Here is a 22,665-nt window from a genome sequence, read left to right as displayed (position 1 = left end):
TGTAAAAACTGCTTTTATTTTAGCTGAAATAAAACAAATAAGACTTTTTCCAGAAGAAAAAAATATATTATCAGACATACTGTGAACATTTCCTTGCTCTGTTAAACATCATTTGGGAAATATTTAAAAAAGAACAATCTTCAAAGGGGGGCTAATATATATATATATATATATATATATATATATATATATATATATATATATATATATATATATATATATATATATATATATATATATATATATATATATATATATATGGAAAAAAAACTGACATTGGGATATTTTGTTTTTCTGCAATTAATATTGTGATATATAGAATTTTAAATTAATAATAATAGATAATAATAATTAATAAATAATAATTAATAATATAATTTCACAGTGTGACTAGTACCTCTATTTGGAAACCATTCATATGTTTACATTGATTGCAATGGTTTGTAGAATAGTGAATCTGCTTAAAATATAATAAACATATTACATTATGATCATTATACTAATTAAAGTATTATAAAAATTAAATGTAAAATGACACTGTATACCGATGTCAACATTTAAAGCGTATCAAAACCTTGAGTTGTCCTAAAACTATTCAACAACAACAATTCTTGTGTCTGGACACTTTTGTGATCAACTACTACTATAGTCTTCATTGTAGAAATAATTAAATGCAATTAACGTGCATTAACATCTGTCTGTCTATCTTTCTATCTATCTATCTATCTATCTATCTATCTATCTATCTATCTATCTATCTATCTATCTATCTATCTATCTATCTATCTATCTATCTGTCTGTCTGTCTGTCTGTCTGTCTGTCTGTCTGTCTGTCTGTCTGTCTGTCTGTCTGTCTGTCTGTCTATCATCCATTCATCCATTCATCCATCCATCCATCCATCCAGTTATTGTGATATTAGATTATTATCATATCATCCAGCCCTAAGCAGATGTTACCTAGCTGGTAAATATGTTGTTTCATTCTTGCGACTGTGGTTAGAATTAGCTAAAATGTATAAACATTAACCAGCATTTTTATATTTCACAGAACTATGCAGTTGATCCTTATTTCTTTTTTATCCTTTTTATCTTTTTTTTTTTTAGTAGGACACAAATCCTATAATGCCAGGGGGAAAAATAGTATTGTTGACGCCTGATCAGCATGATGAACCCCCCCTCATACTCGCACTCTCTGCGTATTCATTGTTCCTCTTCACGCCACCATTAACCCTGCTAAGATCCTAGGCCGGCCCCCTTTCAGAGGCCATGTCTCCACACCACGTCTGTCCATCTGGACACTAGACATAACACACTGTTGACTTTCCCTCAGTAGTACGTGTATGTGGATTTGGGCAGGAGGGGGGTGAACTGGGTGAGCCCTTCTGTCAGGCCTGCGGTTGATACTCGTCTGCCGGCTAGCAAGTTGAAGATTCGTCAACTTTCAGACGAGTCAAGGTGGAGCCGGTCCGTGTGTAGGAGCAAAGCTGTGGCGTCGGCCAATAAAATGCAGTTATTAGATTTGCACCCGCCCCTCACTGACAGGTATCAGAGGAGAGAGAAATGATTGTTTGGATTGTCTCTGTTTTCAGAATGATAAATTAATGGTAAAGCGCAACTGACAAAGTGAATCTGCGTCAAAGCCAAGTGGCGCTGATTGAATTACAGTTTCAGAGACCTAAACTCTGGCCACATTCCTGCATTGACTTGCAAGCCGCAGCGTTGGCTTGTACGGACAGATACACACAATGGCTTCGACTATCTGTCGGGTGAATTCAGGTGAACTGGGCCACTGTTTCACATGGTCCACTTTATCTGAATTTACAGTTCAGGATGACAGACAAAAAGAAACAGATGCTGTGTTTTAGACGGTGTTTAGGCCTAGAAAATTTATGTTAGGCTTGTGAAGGTATTAAATGTTCTTGTTGCGATTAATTCCTGAATTTAATTCACACAAAAAAAGTAACTTGAACAGGTTTAATAACAAAAATACTTTGTGTTCATTAATTTTCCTTCAGCTTAGTCCCTTTTTTCATGAGTGGTCACCACAGCAGAATGAACCGCCAACTTATGCAGCATATGTTTTACACTGCAGATGCCCTTCCAGTTGCAACTCAGTACTGGGAAACATCCATACATATTCATTCACACAACAATTTAGTTTATTCAATTCACCTTCAGCGCATGTCTTTGGACTGTGGGGGAAACCTGAGCACCCGGAGGAAACCCAAGCGAACACGGGGAGAACATGCAAACCCTATGGCAACTGGCCCAGTCTGGGCTCGAACTAGCAAATTTCTTGCTGTGAGGCAACACCACTGAGCCACCGTGTCACCCCATTGTATAAACATGTTCAGAGTTAACAAATGTTTCAATTAAATTAAATTATAAAATGGTTATAAAGTACAGTAGGTAACTCTCTGCTACATACTGAATAGTAAATGTTAGTTAAAGGATTAAAATCAACAGTGAGCAAAAGACAATCATTTAATTACAGTTAATACAGTTACTGTGACGATTGGAAAGTAAACGAGCACATTATGGAGCATTTTTTTCAAGTGAAAACGTACAAAAGCTCCTATAAATCCTCATAAATAGAGTTGACAGTCAAACATGTGGCACTGTTAGGAACACCACTGCAAATGCAATGTGAATATTCTTTAAAAAAAAAGCACTCTAAAAGTGTTATTTACTGTATTTCGAAGTGCCCATTATCATGATTTATTGAATTACTGATTATTGGCATGTCTAATTTACAGTAGCTGTACTTTTATTTTATTTTTTTGATAGATTAAAAGACAAAAGCTAAATACTATACACAAGTATCCAATTTTGTTTGATTTATTCTATATTATTGCTACTTGTATTAAATAATTTGTAAAACTTTATCCCAAAATATCTCTCGTCGGCATAGCACACGAAAGTCGAATATTAACCCCTATGATATCAATGTTGTACATGTTCATTACCATTATTAAATTATGTCTAATTTATATTACAGTAGCTGTGCTTATTGATTTGCATAGACAAAAGATTGTTAAGTTGTACATTTTTGTATGTTAGATTAGAAGCTAATTTACATAAATATTCAGTTTTGTTTTCATATATTGCTACTTTTATTATAGACTTAATAAAGCTTTATATCAAAATATCTATTGTCAACGCTATCTCGCGGTAATTCATACCATTTTGATTTAGCGGCTAATTCGTGTGAAATCGTACAATCTAATTTGTACAATTTAGCATGATTTTCTCATCACCCAATGATGGTTAGGTTTAGGGGCGGGGTTGGGTGCCATGCCTTCTTTTTAAAAATTGTTTTTGTACAACTAAAGTCGATATGAATTCGTATGAATTAGCCAATAAACTGACAAAACGTAAAATACTTACATTTTCTCGTATGATCAGGCTGGTATTGTTAACAAAGCACATGTGACAGTAAAATTAAAAACATTCTGATGATGTTAATGTCAATAATATCAATATTCTGCATGTTTATTATCATGATATTGTATTATTAATTATTGGCATGTCTCATTTATATTACATTAGCTGTACTTTTTGATTTACCTAGACAGAACGATTATTAGGTTGTTCAAAAGTCTATTTTTGTATGCTAGATTAATAGCTAAATAATTTACATAAATATTCAGTTTTGTTTTTATATATTGCTACTTTTATTATAGACTTAATGAAGCTTTATATCAAAAAAATCTATTGTCAACACAATCTCACCGTAATTCGTAACATTTTGATTTAGTGGCTAATTCGTGTGAATTTGTACGATCTAATTTGTACAATTTAGTATGATTTGCTAATCACCCAATGAGCGACGAGGTTGAGTGCCACGCCTCCTTTTTAAAATGCTCTGTTTTTGTACAACTAAACTCCTACGAATTCGTATGAAATAGCCAATAAACTGACAAAACGTAAAATACTTACGTTTTCTCGTGAGATCAGGCTGCTATTGTCAACAAAGCACATGTGACAGTAAAATTAAAATTAAAAACACTCTAACTATATTAATATCAATAATATCAATAGTGTGCATGTTCAATATCATAATACATTGAATTATTAATTATTGGCATGTCTAATTTATATTACAGTAGCTGCACCTTTTGATTTCCATCAACAAGAGTCAGTTTGTTAGATTATTTTATGCTAGATTAAAATAAAAACAGCTAAATATTATACACAAGTATCCAATTTTGTTTGATATATTCTACAATAATGCTACTTTTATTAAATAATTAGTAAAGCTTTATCTCTTGTCAACATGTGACAGAAACATTTAGTTTTCCATGAAGTGGTGCGAGTGAGCACGTGGTCGCACACGGCCACACACCCCTGGCAGTCAGCGAATGGTGGCCAGCAGGGGAGTGGGCGTGCGTGTGTGTCCGTGTATGGATCCCCCTTGCAGTCACACACTGTCGTCCTCGCAGCGTTTATGTTGGAACAGCGGTGCGGGCCATTGTTATCAAAGCCGCGATTAATCATTACATTTGTGCAAAGCAGGGGCGCTGTTGCCATGGGGACCCAAATGATCTGCGCTGCTTTGCATATCAACAGAAAAAGTTTACAATCGTGGCAGAGCAAGGGCGAGGCTTCAACTGAAACCTGCAAACCTGCCTCGCTCTCCCTCTCTCTTTCATTCTCTCATTCACTCTTATAGTGAACGGACAAATGGTTTCTTCTACAAAAGCTTCTCGCAACTAATCAAGATAGCCCCTAATGAGCACAGAAGGGGGAAAAAAGTATGTTGAGCACTTAGGAAATCCCACTCACGTTGATTTCACTCTGTTTACTATCAGATGTGTCCGCTAATAAACTTTATAAAAAGAGCACAGAAGCATTTCACCTTTTTTTTCCAGTAACATCAACCAATCAGACAGTATTCTGACTAGTGTAATAAGATAGAAAGTAACGGTCAAGTTTTATTTTGAATTTAACTTGCATTGTCTCTAGATGCCAACTAATTCCCATTAGTTTATAAGTAGACTGTTAGGTTGGAGTTAGGGTTAGTGTAAGTTCTCATGTATTTGCAAAGTTTCTTATAGTCAGTTAAATGTCTGTTGATGGAGCATATCAACAGATATTAAGCAGACAGTCTAATACTCAAATGGACCATCAAAAAAAAAAAAGTAAATCAGTTAAAGTAATCAGTTACTTTAAGTTACTTTTAAACTAAGAAAGTAAAGGATTGCTTTGCATTATTATTGGTTACTTATATAATATACTGTACTTGGGGTGGCATGGTGGCTCAGTGGGTAGCGCTGTTGCTTCACAGCAAGAAGGTCACTGGTTCAAGCCCCGGCTGGGTCAGTTGGCATTTCTGTGTGGAGTTTGCATGTTCTCCCCATGTTTGCGTGGGTTTCTTCCAGGTGCTCCAGTTTACCCGACAAGTCCAAAGATATGCGCTATAGGGGAATCGGGTAAGCTTAATAAATGTGTTTATGTCCTGGTGCTCCATGTTGGGGGTTAAGTGCTGGGCTAATGACCCACCTTGTAAAAATTAGATGGTGCGAAACACCAACATTGGGAAAAATATCAACATAGATATAAAAATGGGTAAAGTAAGTATATAATATCCTTACGTATATACTGTGCAACAATTTTATTATTCTGTAAAAATCAATTTATGGAAGCTAAAAGATTTAATTATTTTGTTACACCAATATATTTTGCAACTAAAGACTACATTTTTTTCAAGATATTTTTTTTTCATATGCTTTAAAAAATTTATTGAAAAAAAAATAGTGCATGACAATAGAAGGTATACATTTGGAGAAACACTTATCCGAGAACCATTTATCCGACGATTGTACATGCTTGAAATGTTTTAGATAATATGATGATATATGAGAATATGTATGAAATAGTTTCATAATTTTTAGTCGTTTCGAGTTTAAAATGTTAAGTTTTATTTAAATAAAATAATAATAATAATATTAATATTAATAACAAATACATGAATAAATAAATAAATAAATAAATAAATAAATAAATAAAAATAAATAAATAAATAAATAAATAATTCCTTGGATTTATATAGCGCGTTTCTGGACACTCAAATCGCTTTACACATTTTGGGGGGGAATCTCCTCATCCACCACCAGTGTGCAGCATCCAAATGGATGACACGACGGGCATAATGCGCCAAACCGCACACCAGATTAGTGGAGAGCAGACAGTGATGAAGCCAATTATGACAGGGGGATGGTTAGGAGGCCATAAAGGCCAGGATGCCGAGGTTAAACCACTGGGATTTTTAACGACAACAGTTTAGCATCTCATCCGAAAGACGGTGCTTACTGAGCAATATAGAGTCCCCACCAATACAGTAGGGCATTAGGACCCACACAGACCGCATGTTGACCACCCCCTTACTTACACCACTTCCGGCAGCAACCTAGCTTTCTCATGTGGTCTCCCTGACTGGACGCAGCCCTGCTTATCTTCAGTGGGTGACCATGTGAAAGTTGAAAAGAGCTAGCTGCCAGATGTAAAATAAAAGGCCTTGTTTGATTCAAACTTAAAGAAGTAAGAGTTTAATTCCTATTGGCTGTGTCCGAAACCGCCTACTACTCAGTAGGCACTGCATTTGAATGTAAACGTACTACTCGGCCGTTAGAAAGTGTATTCTATACAGTATGAATGTGAAAAGTATGAATAGAATTCGGACGTACTACATCCGCCATTTTGACATAGTCACGTAACGAACCTGACGTACCTTGCTTTACTCCCATTCATGAATTCGCTCGCGGGGCATCATGGGATAGCGCAGCATCCATGTGATGCGCACTTCAGAATCTTACCGGAAGTAGTAAGTCTTCCGGGTATTTCTCGCATACTGTTTTTTCGAATTCTATGAATTCAGACATACTACTCGGCTCACATACTGATTTTAGCGTACTATATAGTATGGAAGTATGCGTTTTGGATGCAGCCATAGTCTGTGCATTTGGTGCATTTATATGTAACTTTAGTATTGTGTCAAGTAATTAGATTACTTCTTGAGTAACTAAGTTACTTTTCAGAAAAAAGTAATCTGAAAAGTAGTTTAAATACAATTTGATTGATGTAGTTATTAAATCTGAATTACTTTTTAGAAGGAGCTTAGCCAACACTGGTTATGACATCATGCGATGCTTAACCGCTCGAGTGATCTGAAGGACAGCAGAGGAAGTGAAAGTGAGAGAGACTTGGCAGCGCTTGAGGAGAAGTTTGAGGGTTATTCAGCGTCTCAGGGTGTTTGCTGTCTGCTTAGAGCTCTGGAATGTTCTTTATAGGCCTCAAGCCCTGACCTGCCCGAGCTAAGGAGCTTCCACTGACCCCCAAAACACTCAGAAGGACTTGACGGCTTGGCTGTAATACGTCGTTCGCACTGAGAGCTTCATTTTCAGTCAAAACACAAAGCGACCGCATTCAAACCATTCCTAATTTTTCATTATCTGTGGGGTACTCATTGGACACATATTCGTCCTGTTTGTTTAGACATTTCGAGCAAACCCTGCTCGCCGGTTTTGCTGGAATGGTCAGCCAAATGGGATTTGTATATGTAAATATCATTTGGACATGCAGCGAGGAACAAAGTTGGCTAATTATAGCAGCTCTGAGAAACATGAGGGCTGGTGTGGAAAATGGGCCCCTGTCTTTTTAGGAGCTCCAGTGACTGACCCTATCAAAACAAATCTGGACATCATCGAGGACTGCTGGGATTGCTACGTAGCTGATGGTTGACACGCATTTGTTTCTTTTTTTGGAAGTGTTACACAATTCTTGGAGCGTAAATCGTCCTTTGTTTTGTTAAACAAACAGACGCTCATGACCCGAAAATTCTGGAAACCAGATTTTGTCCATTCTTCACATCGCATGCCATTCACGTGACAGCTCTGATTACATGTTACCACTTGATTAACAGTTGGTTAACAGGGTTTTATGGCAGTAGGTGTCAGCATGGCTGTTTTGTGTTTGTTCATCTTTAAAGTATGCGTAGCAGGCGATAAAACACACACGCACACACACTCTCGCAGATAATTCAGTCTGCACAGTTTTTTTCATGCACGTACTACAAGAGGAAGTTTTTCTTCTGTAATTACATGCAGTCCTGACACATGTTTATGCTAGTCTCCGCCAGAGCGAGGCTCACTTCGTGACAAAATAGCACTTAAAATTCCTCCCCGAATCATTTATCAGTGCCTTATTCTTCTCACCCCCTCCATTTCCGGTCACTCACTGTCAGAAACGTTTGGTGAAGGAAGGTAAGATGTGTGTGTGTCCTCTGTTGCCTGCCGTGCGTATAGTTTGAAATGTACACACCAGCCAGCATGAGGATGAATGTCGTATGTGGCATCTGTTTAATACAACCAAGCATGTGTTTCCTTTCATTTATTTATTTCGCTCTGGAAATAAATGGAGAAATGGAAAAGCAAGATTTTTAGCGGCGCACTACCATGCTAGTCTGTGACTTCACTATTGTATATTCTGCGGTATGTAATGTGCATACTTTACCCAGTATGCAAATGTATTAAAATCATGTAAATCCAGGTGACCTACTTTTAAACTAATTACTATGCTACTAAAACGTGTAGCGCATTTGTATAATTGAATTGCATCGAGTATGATACTGGATCCCACTATGCAGTGCAAACAACATGGAAGAAATATGACCAAACAACATGGATGAAGTATAAACTTAAGTAGATTGTTAAAATGTTAACACTTCTACACACAACTGGGTTATAACAAACAAATGAATGTTTTTATTTACATGCTATTCACCCATCTTTAGTATTTTATACATATAATCTGATTATTTGTGTTTGTTTACTAACTAAAGATTAGTAATTCATTCATTTTCTTGTCGGCTTAGTCTCTTTATTAATCCGAGGTCGCCACAGCGGAATGAACCGCCAACTTATCCAGCAAGTTTTTACGCAGGGGATGCCCTTTGAGCCGCAACCCATCTCTGGGAAACATTCACACACACACTCATACACTACGGACAATTTAGCCTACCCAATTCACCTGTGCTGCATGTCTTTGTACTGTGGGGGAAACCGGAGCACCCGGAGGAAACCCATGCGAAGGCAGGGAGAACATGCAAACTCCACACAAAAACACCAACTGAGCCGAGGTTCGAACCAGCGACCCAGCAACCTTCTTGCTGTGAGGCGACAGCACTACCTACTGCACCACTGTCTCGCCAAAGATTAGTAAATAATTAAAAAAATATTGTTGGTTCATGATGCATGAAACTTAAGAGTGCAATCCCCTATAACTTCAGAAAGTTTTGCAATTTATCTACTGACAATGTGCAAATTACAAAACACAGATGAAGCCATTCGTTTTCATCAAGTCTAACATAGCACATAAGCCAGCACAAATCAGGTCAAAAACAAGCAGAGCTGACGATGAAACAGTGCGTGTACTGTACTAACATTCATTTATTCATTTTCCTTTGGCTTAGTCTCTGACTTATCAGAGGTTGCCATAGAACTATTCCAGCATATGTTTTATAGAGCAGATGCCCTGCCACTACTGGGACACACTAATACACGCTCTCTTACACTATGGCCAATTTAGTTCATCTTATTCACCTTTAGTGGATGTTTTTGGACTGTGGGGGAAGCCGGAGAACATGCAAACTGCACACTGTTACTGTGCTGTTACTGTACTAACAATTCAGACGCAAACAAGTTATGACATACTAATTTTAGGTGTTAAATAATGGCATAAATACTAATAAACTGACTACCGTCAATCTTAGAATTACTGACCCAGACGTGACTTGAACCAGCAGCCTTCTTGTTGATTGGCGAAAGTGCTAACCACTGAGCCATCATGCCACCCTTACTGTACTAACAATTTAGCCACTAACTAGGTACGACATACTTATTTGAGGTGTTAAATAATGGCATAAATATGAATAAATTAACTACCGTCAGGCTTAGAATGTAGTGGCCCAGCCAGGACCTAAACAAACAACCTTCTTGACGTGAGGCGACAGTGCTAACCACTGAGCCACTGTGCCACCCTTATTGTGGTAACAATTCAGCCACAAAATGTTTAGACATACTAATTTTAGGTGTTAAATAATGGCATAAATACTAATAAACTGACTACCATCAACCTTAGAATGTAGTTCCTGGCCCAATCGGGACTTGAACCAGCAACCTTCTTGCTGTTAGGCGATAGTGCTAACCACTGAGCCATCGTGCCACCCTTACTGCACTAACAATTCAGCCACAAACAAGTTACGACATACTTATTTGAGGTGTTAAATAATGGCATAAATATGAATAAATTAACTACCGTCAAGCTTAGAATGTAGTGGCCCAGCCAGGACTTAAATAAGCGACCTTCTTGACGAGAGGCGACAGTGCTAACCACTGAGCCATCATGCCACCCTTACTGTACTAACAATTTAGCCACAAACAAGTTACGACATACTTATTTGAGGTGTTAATGGCATAAATACAGATAAACTGACTACCATCAACCTTAGAATGTAGTGGCTCAGCCAGGACTCGAATCAGCGACCTTTTTGATGTGAGGTGACGGTGCTAATCACTGAGCCACAGTGCCGCCCTTACTGTACTAACAATTCAGCCTCTAACGAGTTACGACATACTTATTTGAGGTGTTAAATAATGGCATAAATACAAATAAACTGACTACCATCAACCTTATAATGCAGTGGCTCAGCCAGGACTCGAACCAGCGACCTTCTTGATGTGAGGTGACAGTGCTAACCACTGAGCCACCATGGGGCTCTTGCTGTAGTAACAATTCAGCCACAAACAAGTTACAGCATACTTACTTTAGGTGTTAAATAATGGCATAAATGCCAATAAACTGACTACCATCAACCTTAGAATGTAGTGGCCCAGCTAGGACTCAAACCAGAAACCTTCTTTCTGTGAGGCGACAGTGCTAACCACTGAGCCACCATGGGGCTCTTACTGTACTAACAATTCAGCCACAAACAAGTAACGGCATACTTATTTTAGGTGTTAAAAAATAGCATGAATATCAATAAACTGACTAACGTCAACCTAAGAATGTAATTCCTGGCCCATTCGGGACTCGAACCAGCAACCATGTTGTTGTGAGGGGTTTAACCACTGAGCCACCATGCCTTCCTTACTGTACTAACAATTCAGCCACAAGCAGGTTACTACATACTTATTTTAGGTGTTAAATTATGGCATAAATACCAATAAACTGAATACCATCAACCTTAGAATGTTCATTTAAGTACTTTCCTCCAATTAGTTTTCTGTCTGAAAGGGAAACCCCTACAAATGCGACAAGATCAGCCACAAAAATCACTGTCAATATTTTACTGTGTGTCTTTAGTAGCCTAAATCTTGTTAGTAGTCCAAGCTGCTAAGTAAATCTAGCCCGTAATGCATTAACTAACATGAACAAATTGTACTTTATTGTTAAGGGTTTCCATTATCACTTTAATTCCGACTTTATTTGTGGATTTTATCTACTACTATTAAATGTTAATCACTGCAGGCAGTTTTTCTTTGTTTATTCCATTCAGAACGTTTTCTATTTCCATGCAGTTCAAATGGAAAACATCTTAAAGATGCTATTTTGAATGTGTGGCTAGGCTGAATGGGGGTGTGGACAGTGGTGTGGTCACTTTCTGCTGTTATACGTGGAGGAGAAGCTCTTGTGGATGTGTGGCGGGCTGGCAGTGCGCGGCACAGTGATATTGAGGTCAGCTGTCCAGAATGATCTCATGTTAAGGAATCGGCGAGTCAGCAGGGTCAGAGCAGAAATGCTATGACGACACTTTCTCCATGCCGATAAGGACTTGCCCTCTTTCCGCTCTTCTCCTGGGAAAGCGAGGGAGAGAGTCCCACCACATGGGAGAAATATCACAGATCCCACATTGTCCACACACACTCATTCAACGCTGTTATGATCTTTTCTTCACATTTCCTGAGCACAGTCCCTCTCTATCCCGGCCCCTGCCACCACACACAGCCTGTGAAGTTCTAAACAAATATCAAAATAGCTTAAAATAGCCATCGGGACGTTTCCTGGCTGTCATGGTTGTGCTAACCGGTGCCTGAACAATCCCTGCCTCTGTTTCCCATGTTGCTCTGACTCTCAGCCTGGCAGACGAACTGAGCTCAGGAATTCGGCGTACAGGCAACGAGAGCAGATTCCTCCTGAAGAGTTCCGTTTGGAAAGCACAGGATTGTAAACAGATAATGGCTCTCATGCGGAAAGGAACCGGAAGTGGGAGGGATCAAGCCCAGAGTTTGGTGTGTGAGTGTTTTTCTCGGCGCATGTGACTAGCATTGTGTAATCTAGATGTCTTAATTTGGCTTGCTTGGTCATAAAACATTGTACGAATCTTTGCACGTGTGGTGAAATGCATAACCCCTACCCCCCCAGCTGCCTATGGTGTTAAAAAATAGAGCCTGAGCTCTTTGTGATTTCGAGGGTGTGTAGATGTAAGACGATCAGCTCTGTTGGGGGCAACTGTGCGCTGCCTGCAGCTTAAACTTTCCCATCGTTTCACTTTTCAATGAAAGAATTCCCCCGGCACACACACACACACTGACACACAAACATATGTCTATAATTTATGGCTGCGAGGTCCTTGATCAATTGATAGCAGCGAATCCTTTGGTAAATAGAGTTTCAGACATATTGCCAATAGACTTGGGCTATTGATCGGAGTGTAAATTAAAAACTTAATCAGGTCTCCGAGATAAGATTTATCTCCGCCCCTAACAAATTACAAGGTGGGAAGAGTGCCCCGGAAGAGTGTGCCAATCCTGGGTGTAGGAACGCAGTCCACTCTGCCTGGTTGTGCTCTAGACTCAGAAAATCTCTCCACGCTCTCTCCAAGCCCCATTGAGTGTGCTTAGGGTATTTGACATAGTGGATTACATTGTCAAAGTCTTGAGAAATCGAGATCGGCTCTAAAAAGATTGCTTGTATTCCTTTAATGGATTGACTTGTTTTGTAATCCTCTTCCCTGTGTTTTCACACTCTCCCCTCGCCTCCTTATGAAATATGTAAATCGTTAAACTTTTGCCTCGTTTCCTCAATAGCCACAATCCCCCCATTGGTCATTTTCACAATAGCGTTTCCATGTCTATTTGCGCAGCCTATCATTGTGTACATATTCAGCATCAGCCATATTTTATATGTATTAAGACAATCCCTTTGAATTGCGCATTGATTAGATTATGGATTTCTGCAGTAATTGCGAAGCGGAGATTTTCTCTGTCCCAACCCGTCTCCATTATTAATATTGGGAAATGAGAATGCATCGGAATGAAAGTGTTCGCCGTATTGCTTATGTCTTGGCACGGGATGACGCGCCAATAGAATAACCACCGATCTTGTATGATAATTGACGTTTACTGTTTTTTTTTTTCAAACTCCAGTGGCATTGTGCTCTTCGGATATTCTCCTTTCTCTGTAATTAAAACCAACATTTAGTCTGTGATTAGAGGATGTACTAGACTCCTCTGTGGGATTATTCTGCTCTCATTATCTCTCCATTCTGCGGCTCATATTCACAGCAGATAGAAAGACAGGAGGAGGAAGCCTAATTGCTCGATCAGCAGACTTAATCTATAGGTGAACTTTAGGAGAGATGGAGATGCTTGGGGGTTAGGGTGCTTTCACATCTGTTGTTCGGTTCATTTGGTCTGGACCAACAGCAACAAATGATATATTTTGGGGTCTTTTTCACACCACACTGATTGCTTTGGTCCGAACCAGTTGAAAATAACCAAAATGCAGTCATGTGACAAAATCCACATCACTCATTTTCCAGATGTTATCGAACGTATTTCCTAAACTGCTTTTCAATTGGTCAGAATTATTGTGTGGGAAAATGCCACTGGAACTCCCACAAGTAAAAAAAACGGCAGACACAAAATGTCGATTTTGACTATGGAGGGACGACTTCGCTGGCTGATTGTATCCCTGGTCATAGTATACTATATAGTTTGTACATCACTTTAGACAAACTATAAATTTCGAGAATGAAGAGTAGCTGCGGCTGGAAAACAGTGTTTTAATGCATTGCAAACTGCGAAGGCGCATTGCAAGTCACTTCAGAAGGAGGCGTGAGTTAAATTAGCTGAACTGCAACACAATCATCTTCCTGAATTTTTAACAACAATCTATCAGGTAATGTTTTTCTCTCTCCCCCTCTCTCTCAGTTTAAAATTGTTGGTAAAGCATCGTCAACAAATAATCCTCCACACCTCATAAGAGCAGCAGCTGGATTAGTCCAAAAAGGCACAGTACTTTGGGTCTGTTTTAGTTTCGGATCATGTTTTCACCACAAACGAACCACTCCAGGGTTCGTTTAAAAGTGTACCGAGACCACTGAGGTGTCACACTGCCCAAACTAACTGCACCAAGAGGGCAAACAAACTAGTTCACACCAGATGCGGAAAGCTTGGATAAATCACACTATTCACTCTTAAATAGACGAGCAGGGCCAGTATGTTCATAGAGGTGGCCTAGGCCGCCTAGGGCGGCAGAATAGTGAGGGGAACCCGCCCGCCCCATGGGAAGGGCTTCTGTCTGCCTGGTGTCATGACGACTCTAGCTTCGTTGCTAAATGGCTAACATGGATATTATTGAGAGAACAGCTGCTTTATGAAGGCTGAAAAACAGCATCAAATCGTTTGGAGCCGTGTCTGAGTCCATTAGATCCTTTCAGAGGTGCACCCAGCTCTATGAGCTTATAAACTCCTTCAGAAACTCAACCTGGATGATGGAAGCTTTCAGCTGTGCTTCTGAATGAGCTGAGCTCAGTTTGATGAACTGTACTATGTCATAATCACGCCCCTACAAGAGCAAGCTCCTGATTGGTTAGCACATCGCAAATGTCCGCTAAAGTTCAGATCTTCGAATTCGAGCGGTTTGTGCAAAACAGGCGTTTTGCAAGCAAAAATGAATCAATCAATCAAGCAAAATGATCAACTCTCGCCGCTTCATCCGCGCAAATCGCATCATTCGTGCGTAATGCACCGCAGGATGTCTATTCGTGTCTTTTCATTGACTTAACATGTAAATCACTCTCACTTGACGCTCCTTCCACGTCTGGTGTGAACACAGCATTAGAGTATTTTCATTTAGAATTCAAGAGCAGGCGTGCAGAACACAACAAATACTGGTGACGACCAGCCATGCAGGACTTTTCTGCAGGGACGTCCATGATATCATTCATAATGAGGGAAGTAACCTCACCAGAAAGCTATGTTAACTCCTGTCCTCCCAGGTGAAGGGGGGATTGAAGGTGTAAGTAATAGCCTCTATGGCCAGATAAGCTCTAGAAAGACTGGTTTAGTTAGGAAAAGTGTTGGGGGATCTTAGACAGATAAAACCACTCTTTCCTTCTGTAATACCCACCAGCTAAAATCAATACATAGGATAATACAGCTGCTATTCCTTCAGCCGCTTTTGTCTTCCACAACGCTCTGCCCACATGGACTACACAAGAAGTGTGTGCGTTAGTAGACGCCTGTGTAGCTGGCAAAAGCTGATAGGCTTAATCTACTATATTGTAGATTCACTGATATATTGCTAATTTAGTTCCACCTGAGGTCATGCATTGTCAGTGGGGTTTTTTCATAACAAACTTCACATCGGTTTGTGAGGCGGTTGTGACATTACTCATCGGTCATTATATGGTGCTAGTGAAGTGTTACTTCCAGTGAATAAGAAACAAAAGTGTGTGTGTGTGTGTGTGTGTGTGTGTGTCTGTTTTCACTCAGGTCAGGTGTATAGTTAAATCTGAGCGGGGGAAGTTCCTGTCAGCACTTTGATATTTCTGGATGTATGTTTTTGAGTGTTTCTTTCCTCCACCAAACTTTGTGGCAGAATTAGATTCAGGTCAGGCCTGCTGCTTTTTGTCATGCCCTATACCAATACATCAGGGTTTCCTTGGACTTCTGTGGTGTCTTTCAGTTGGAAATGGTTTTAAAATGCTGGGTTCCATACAATCGATTTGTGTTGGGACAACATGAAGGAATTTAGTTGACATTCGTTTTTACAAATTTAAGTAGATTGAAGATAAAACAGTAACGTTATCCCCTCAAAAACCCAAGATTTGTGTTGATTCAGTTCATTTTTAAAAAGTAAATCAATTAAGCACAAATCATTTTTTTTTTTTTTGAGTGTACAGCTGTGGCCTAGTGAACTATGGTGAACGTTATGTGGATTTCCTCCTTTTCCTCTCTTACACATGATTTCCGCTTTTCTGTACTACAATACCTATCAAAGAATGTAACGGAAGAGCAAGAATGAATTGTAATAGTTTTGGGATGTTTTAATGCATTGCTACTCTGTAAATATATTTTTTTACCTTCCTGATTTATCAATCAATTTTTTCTCATTGCATCTTTAAAGCTTTTTTGGGTTACTTTAAAAAGTGTAATTATTGCAAAATATATACATTAATCTATCTTCTAAATTAACATTTTCAATAGGAAGCTATACAATATTATATTTGCGCATATACGTTAAATTAGTCAGTTTTGAAGCCACATCTGGAGCTTTTCTTATAAAATAACTTACGATAACAGGTCAAAAACTAGCACACCCAATTTATATGTTATAGAAAAATATTAAATAAAATTTTTAAAAAAGAGGACAAATCAAGAGAAGCATAAAAAATTGAAAAAAAATTGTAATTTCTTTTTTTTTTTAATATATTTTGATTGTATTTATTTGTATTATCTTTAAATTTCTAAATTTGTTTGGTGACTAAAATATCCAATTGGGGTGTACTCAATTATGCTGAGCACTGTATGAATTATATATATATATATATATATATATATATATATATATATATATATATATATATATATATATATATATATATATATATATATATATATATATATATATGAAAAGAATGTAATTTAGAGCTGAATATAATGCATTTGTATATTTAACTGCATGCTAATTGTAATTACATTAAAATCTTATTATTACAGTTCTTTTAAAATAACTTTTAAAATATATTAGCTTTGAAAGTAAAACCAGATAAAACACAATATAGTCTAGTACTTTAGAGGTTCTTTTGCATATATATGCACTACCGTGTATATAAAAAGTCTGGGGAAAGATTTGTTTATGTTTATGTTTTTTTTAAAGAAAATTATTTTGTTCATCAAGCATTTATCAAATGTAAAAAAATAAAAATATTAAATTGTTAAATAGTCATTATAATTGTAGGTAAATGGTTTCTTATTGTATGTAGTTTCAAATAATATTATTACTCCAGTCATTATTGATTTTATTACCATTAATAATAATAATAATAATAATAATAATAATAACAACAATAATAATAATAATAATAATACAGTGTTTCCTGAAGGATCAAGTGATTGAAGACTGAAGTAATGAAGCTAAAAAAATCATCTTTAAAATCACTGAAATATATTATGGAATTAAATTATAAACTACTTTTGAACAGTTATTTTATTGTGGACTAAAATTTCACAATTATACAATTTGTACTGTATTTTTAATTAAATAAATACAACCTTGGTGAGCAGGATAATATAAATATAATATTAATTTTTTGACCGATACCGATAATCGATAACTTGATAATTTAGCCAATAAATAGAAATATGCTTTAATTTTTTAATATTTCTGCATGCTTGCAAAAATAAAGGGCAAACACATACTGTAAACAATGGATTTTATTTTAAGATTTTATAAATTTACTATTTTTTTCTATGGCCAACTTTTTTTATGATATAAAAAGCGCCTGACCTAAAAAAACTCAAAATGTCAGTAAAATTATAGCATGTGATGTGGTGCAACCAGCATTAATAATAAACAGTTTATTGGTTTAAAGATATCAGCATTTTTTATCAGATCAATAAAAATAACATTAAAATTAACATTTACCATCTGATATTGATATGGCCTCCGATATAATGTGCATCCCTATTGCTCTTTGCCAAAATAATAAAATAAGTACTTTCAAGTACAGTATGATAGAAAGAAATGGTGTCAATCAGTCATTAAAAGCGTATTATCCTCCAGTGTATCTGTAAACTATTATCAGGAAATATACTGTGTAAACATGTACTTTTAAGATTTTGAGTACACATTCAGCACAATTAATCGGACTTGGAGGTTTAATAAAAAGGCTCAGAGGTTTGTCCCATGATCACATGTATAGTATGTATCCTCACAAGCACAGCTGAAAATTAAACCGGTATGTATTAATCATAAGACCGCAAGTAAAGTGACGCTCTTTCCTATTCCAGCCTTCTCAGCCGTCATAGTGCAGCTGTAAAATATTGCCCCGGGTGCCGGGAGGTTAGCCTGTGACATCCTCACCCAAAGTGCAGTGTATTAAAAAGCAGTGGGGCCCCAGATCTCAGTATATCACAAAGAGGTAGCCTGTGATAAGGCCTGCCTGCCTGCACGTGGATCAATGAAGGTTACTGGCATCATATCACAAAGTGATAGCCAGAGCCTTACCCCTGGCGATTTATCAACCCACAATCTTATGCAGTTCTGTGAGGGCTTCACTGCTTTATTTCAGTTACCCCCTTTTACTTTATCCACACCTTAACTGTACGGGCTTTTCTACAGTTGAAACCAGAAGTTTATATACACTGTATGAAAAGGCACATAACCATTTAAAAAAAAAGTCAGATGTTAATGTGACTAAACTTTTTCTCTTTTGGGTAAGTTAGGATAATCAAATTTGTTTTTTTATGCTTAATAGGAAAATAATTGCAGATCTTTTTTGAGAAATTGGAATAACTTCTTGAAAGTCAAGTTTACATACAATAAGATTATTATGCCTCTGAAAAAGCTCAGATGATGGCGTCAAGGTTTTGGAAGTTTCTGATTGGCTAATTGACAACATTTGAGTTAATTAGAGGCACAACTGTAGAATAGTATTTAAGGAAAACCTCAAACACACTTGAGCTTCCTTAAGTGACAACATGGGGAAATCAACAAGCCAGAATCAACAAAAAAAGCCAGATTACAATTTGCTAAATTACACTGGGAAAAAGACAAATTTTTGGAGACATGTCCTGTGGTGTGGTGGAACTAAGATTGAACTGTTTGGCCATAATGACCAGTGTTACATTTGGAGGACAAAGGTGAAAGCTTCAAAGCCTAGGAACACCATCCCAACTGTGAAGTAAGGGGGCGGCAGCATCATGTTGTGGGGCTGTTTTGCTGCAGGAGGGACTGGTCCACTTTACAACATAGATGGCATCATGAAGAAAGAACATTATGTAGAAATACTGAAGCAACATCTCAAGACATCAGCCAGGAAATTAGAGCTTGGCCACAAATAGGTCTTCCAAATGGACTATGACCCTAAGCATACTGCTAAATTAGTTAAAATGTGCTTTAAGGACAACAGAGTGAATGTTTTGGAGTGGCCATCACAAAGCCCTGATTTCAATCCTATAGAAGATTTGTGGGCAGAGTTGAAAAAGCTTGTGCGAGCGAGACAGATGTGACTCAGTTACACCAATTCTGTCAGGATGAATGGGCCAAAATTCCTTCAAACTATTGTGAGAAGCTTGTGGAAGGATAACCAAAACATTTGACCAAAGTTATACAGTAAAAGCAAATTACCAAGGAAATGTATGTAAACTTTCAACTGTCTAGAAAAAAAAAAAAAATATATATATATATATATATATATATATATATATATATATATATATATATATATATATATATATATATATATATATATATATATATATATATATCATCATACCATCAGACATTTTTTAAAAAATGATTATGTTCTGTTTTTTAGAGTGTATGTAAACTTCTGGAATCAGCTGTATATGTCACTTCACACATAGAAAAATATCTCTGGCCCAGCTTTGGCCCACACAACCATCTTTTGCTTGGCCCACTTGCTGCGTTGAATTACGATACATGACTGGACCAAGTCTGGCTTACAGACGAGGGCCAAACATGGACCATATCTGGGCCAAGTCTCAGCCAAGTTAATAACCCATAACTGGGCTTGAACTGGACCAGATATGTTGGTGTGCCATGACTTCAATGAAATTGAAAAACCCGTAAAGCATTGTCCTTTAGGTGCGCCATGGGCGTGCTTTTTATCAAAGCGACCTAATTGGTAGAATTTGTTTTCCTTTATTCACAAATAATAAAAATTAATTTTAAATGTGGGTCAAGGCCAAACTTATGGCCCACATATCCATTATTAGCATCTGGGCCAAATACCACATTAGATATCTGGCCCAAGTATTGTGTGCTGCCTTAATGACGGTGCCCAAACCCGGGTCATGTTTGGCCCACATGCTGAATGCCACGGCTGGATGAATGCCTGCTGTGCCAGATTTATGCCAAATCTGGGCCAGAATTCTTTGCTAGCTAGGTTGTCCATCATACACTGATCTACTTTGGCGGTGGGCTGTCCATGTCAATGCTACTCAGATGCTTTAGCGCTACAATAATCTTTCTCACATTCGTCTTTCTGCATTGTGTCAATACCGTGCTGTGTTTGGACTCAGCGAGCTGTTTCCAAGGGCCTTAATTGGCTATTGAATGCTTTCATTTTTTTTAATCAAGTATTTTGATCATGGCCACATGTATCGAGCGCACGTTTGTGTACTATAATTTCCCATCCTGTAATCTTGTGCCTCTTGAAGCCGAGCAAAGTGATTTCGGTGTAGAGAGGGACAAACATCTGTGTCCAAGGAAACATCAATGACCTTCGCATCTTTACGGACCATTTTTCACCCTTGTACATCTCTCTCTTTGTCTCACTTCCTGTTATTATCACCAGGCTTCTTTGCTTTGTCAAGTTTCCAGCGTGTCAGGCCTTGTTCCTCCGCGTTAGAGAAAGCGCGTGTGTGTGTTTGTGTGCGTATGGGCGCTTATACTCTCAGGTAGCGTATGAGTTCCATTTATCAGCTGCCCGGGGCACATTGTAGAGGATTTCCCCCAATGGGTTAGTGTGTAACTGCTCTGTCAATACCTGCTTGTCAAGGCAGTGGAGAGCAGAGGGAAAAAGACCCCTCACTCTGTGAACCGAAGCCACTTATTGAGCAGCCAATAGCTATTTACCTCCTGACAGGAAGGGGGAGAGAAGGCCCCAGCTGAGGTAGTCAGACTTTGCCACTCTCGCTCTCTCTCTTTCTCTGTCATTTGTTTCCTAGTCTTGTTTAGCGTGGTTTTAAGTGGACTTATGAAGGATACATTAGCATTATAGCTTAGCTTCTGTGTATTTCATTGATCGATATCTGTGGAGGAAGAGATTAAGAGCACATTCAAGTTGGAAGTGTTATTGCAAAGCAACACAAACAGCACACAGATGTATAAATGCATGACCACATGCAAGGCAGGCACCGTGGGTCACGCCGATCACTCGATGCATAAGTATAAATCAGCTTTTAGTCTCCCAGGATGTAAAAGAGGAACATCTGAGCAACAAAATGCATGCTGGGTGTTGACTGGGTACTCTTGGTCCAGAAGTTTGTCTCTTGTGCTGTAAAGCCCTGTTTCCTCTGTGAAATTGCTGTGTTGACAGAGAGCATCTGGATCAGTGTGAGCTACCCCGTACACACTCAGCAGCTCTCTGTGTGGAGGTGACCCAGCCCAGGCTGACTTTCATCTGGCAGTCACACCCTGCCTGTAACCCTGACCTGACTCCCCTTACCCCCTTCGCCCCCAGGCCGCAAACACCTCTCTCCGCTCCTGCGCCCCACCATGAATGCCTGTTTTGATGGATATTTCATTTAAGCTGATCTACTTTGATTCAACAAACAAAAGGAGCTTTCTCTGTGATCTGCATTTTTTTTTCCTCCTCTTCTTTCCGTCCGCTTTTGTTTTCTTTAAACTTCTCTCGCTCTCCCTCTCTTTCTTTGTGGGTTGAACTGAGCGTTGTGTTCCACGCTGGGCTGTTGGTGGCCTGTTGGGACACGTTTGGTATACCTGAGTCACAGAGCAAATGTTTAACTCATGCTGGTCCACAAAGAAAACACACATGCATGCATACATGCATGCACAGCTGCTCATATCAGGCAAGCATCAGGCTTCAAGATGTAAAAAAAAAACTACATTAAAGCAGGCACACAAATACACTCTTGATAAAAAACAAAGCAAAAGCCTATGCCCACACAAATGGCCTCTCAAACATACCACACACAAATTCCCCTACGGTAACCCGGTCGCCTTCTCGCTGCCAAATTGGAAATGTATTTCATGTTTATTAAGCTGAAATGAGACGTTAATTCTGCAAAAAAAAGCAGAAGAGTCATGCTAGAGCAGCATCTGAAGATGTCCCGCTGTTAAAGGACAGCTGTCCAAACAAGGAGAGGGGGGAAAAGAACTAGAAAAACACATTATATAAACATTTGACAACAGTTGCTCTGTAATCTGGTATTACTTCCACAAGCGGAGGAGAAACCCGTGGTCCTGGGTTGGGCTGGGTTGAAGGGGGACACCACTGTGGTGGGGTTGAAACCTGGTGTGCCGAAGAGGTCAGTGGCAGATGAGAGGGAATGAGGATTCATGGAATTCCCAATGCGGAGAGCTAATCACGTTTGATGTGCATGTGAACCCGAGCAGGTTTGTCGGAACACTTCTGGGCATGCGTGAGGGGGAAATGGTAGGGGGTAAGAA

The 22,665-nt window shown here is 38.5% G+C and overlaps 1 protein-coding gene across 2 annotated transcripts in view; it reads left to right on the top strand.

Moving 5' to 3' along the window:
• The window catches only part of zfhx3b (zinc finger homeobox 3b), a 248,199-nt gene that overhangs the window by 27,907 nt on the left and 197,627 nt on the right, over positions 1-22,665 (top strand). The gene's annotated exons all lie outside the window — the stretch shown is intronic.

This window comes from Danio rerio, chromosome 7 (genome assembly GCF_052040795.2).
Source record: "Danio rerio strain M-AB ecotype USA chromosome 7, GRCz13ab, whole genome shotgun sequence".
NCBI lineage: Eukaryota > Metazoa > Chordata > Actinopteri > Cypriniformes > Danionidae > Danio > Danio rerio.
The sequence above is the reverse complement of the archived record's forward strand: the minus strand, read 5'-3'. Positions and strand labels throughout refer to the sequence as shown.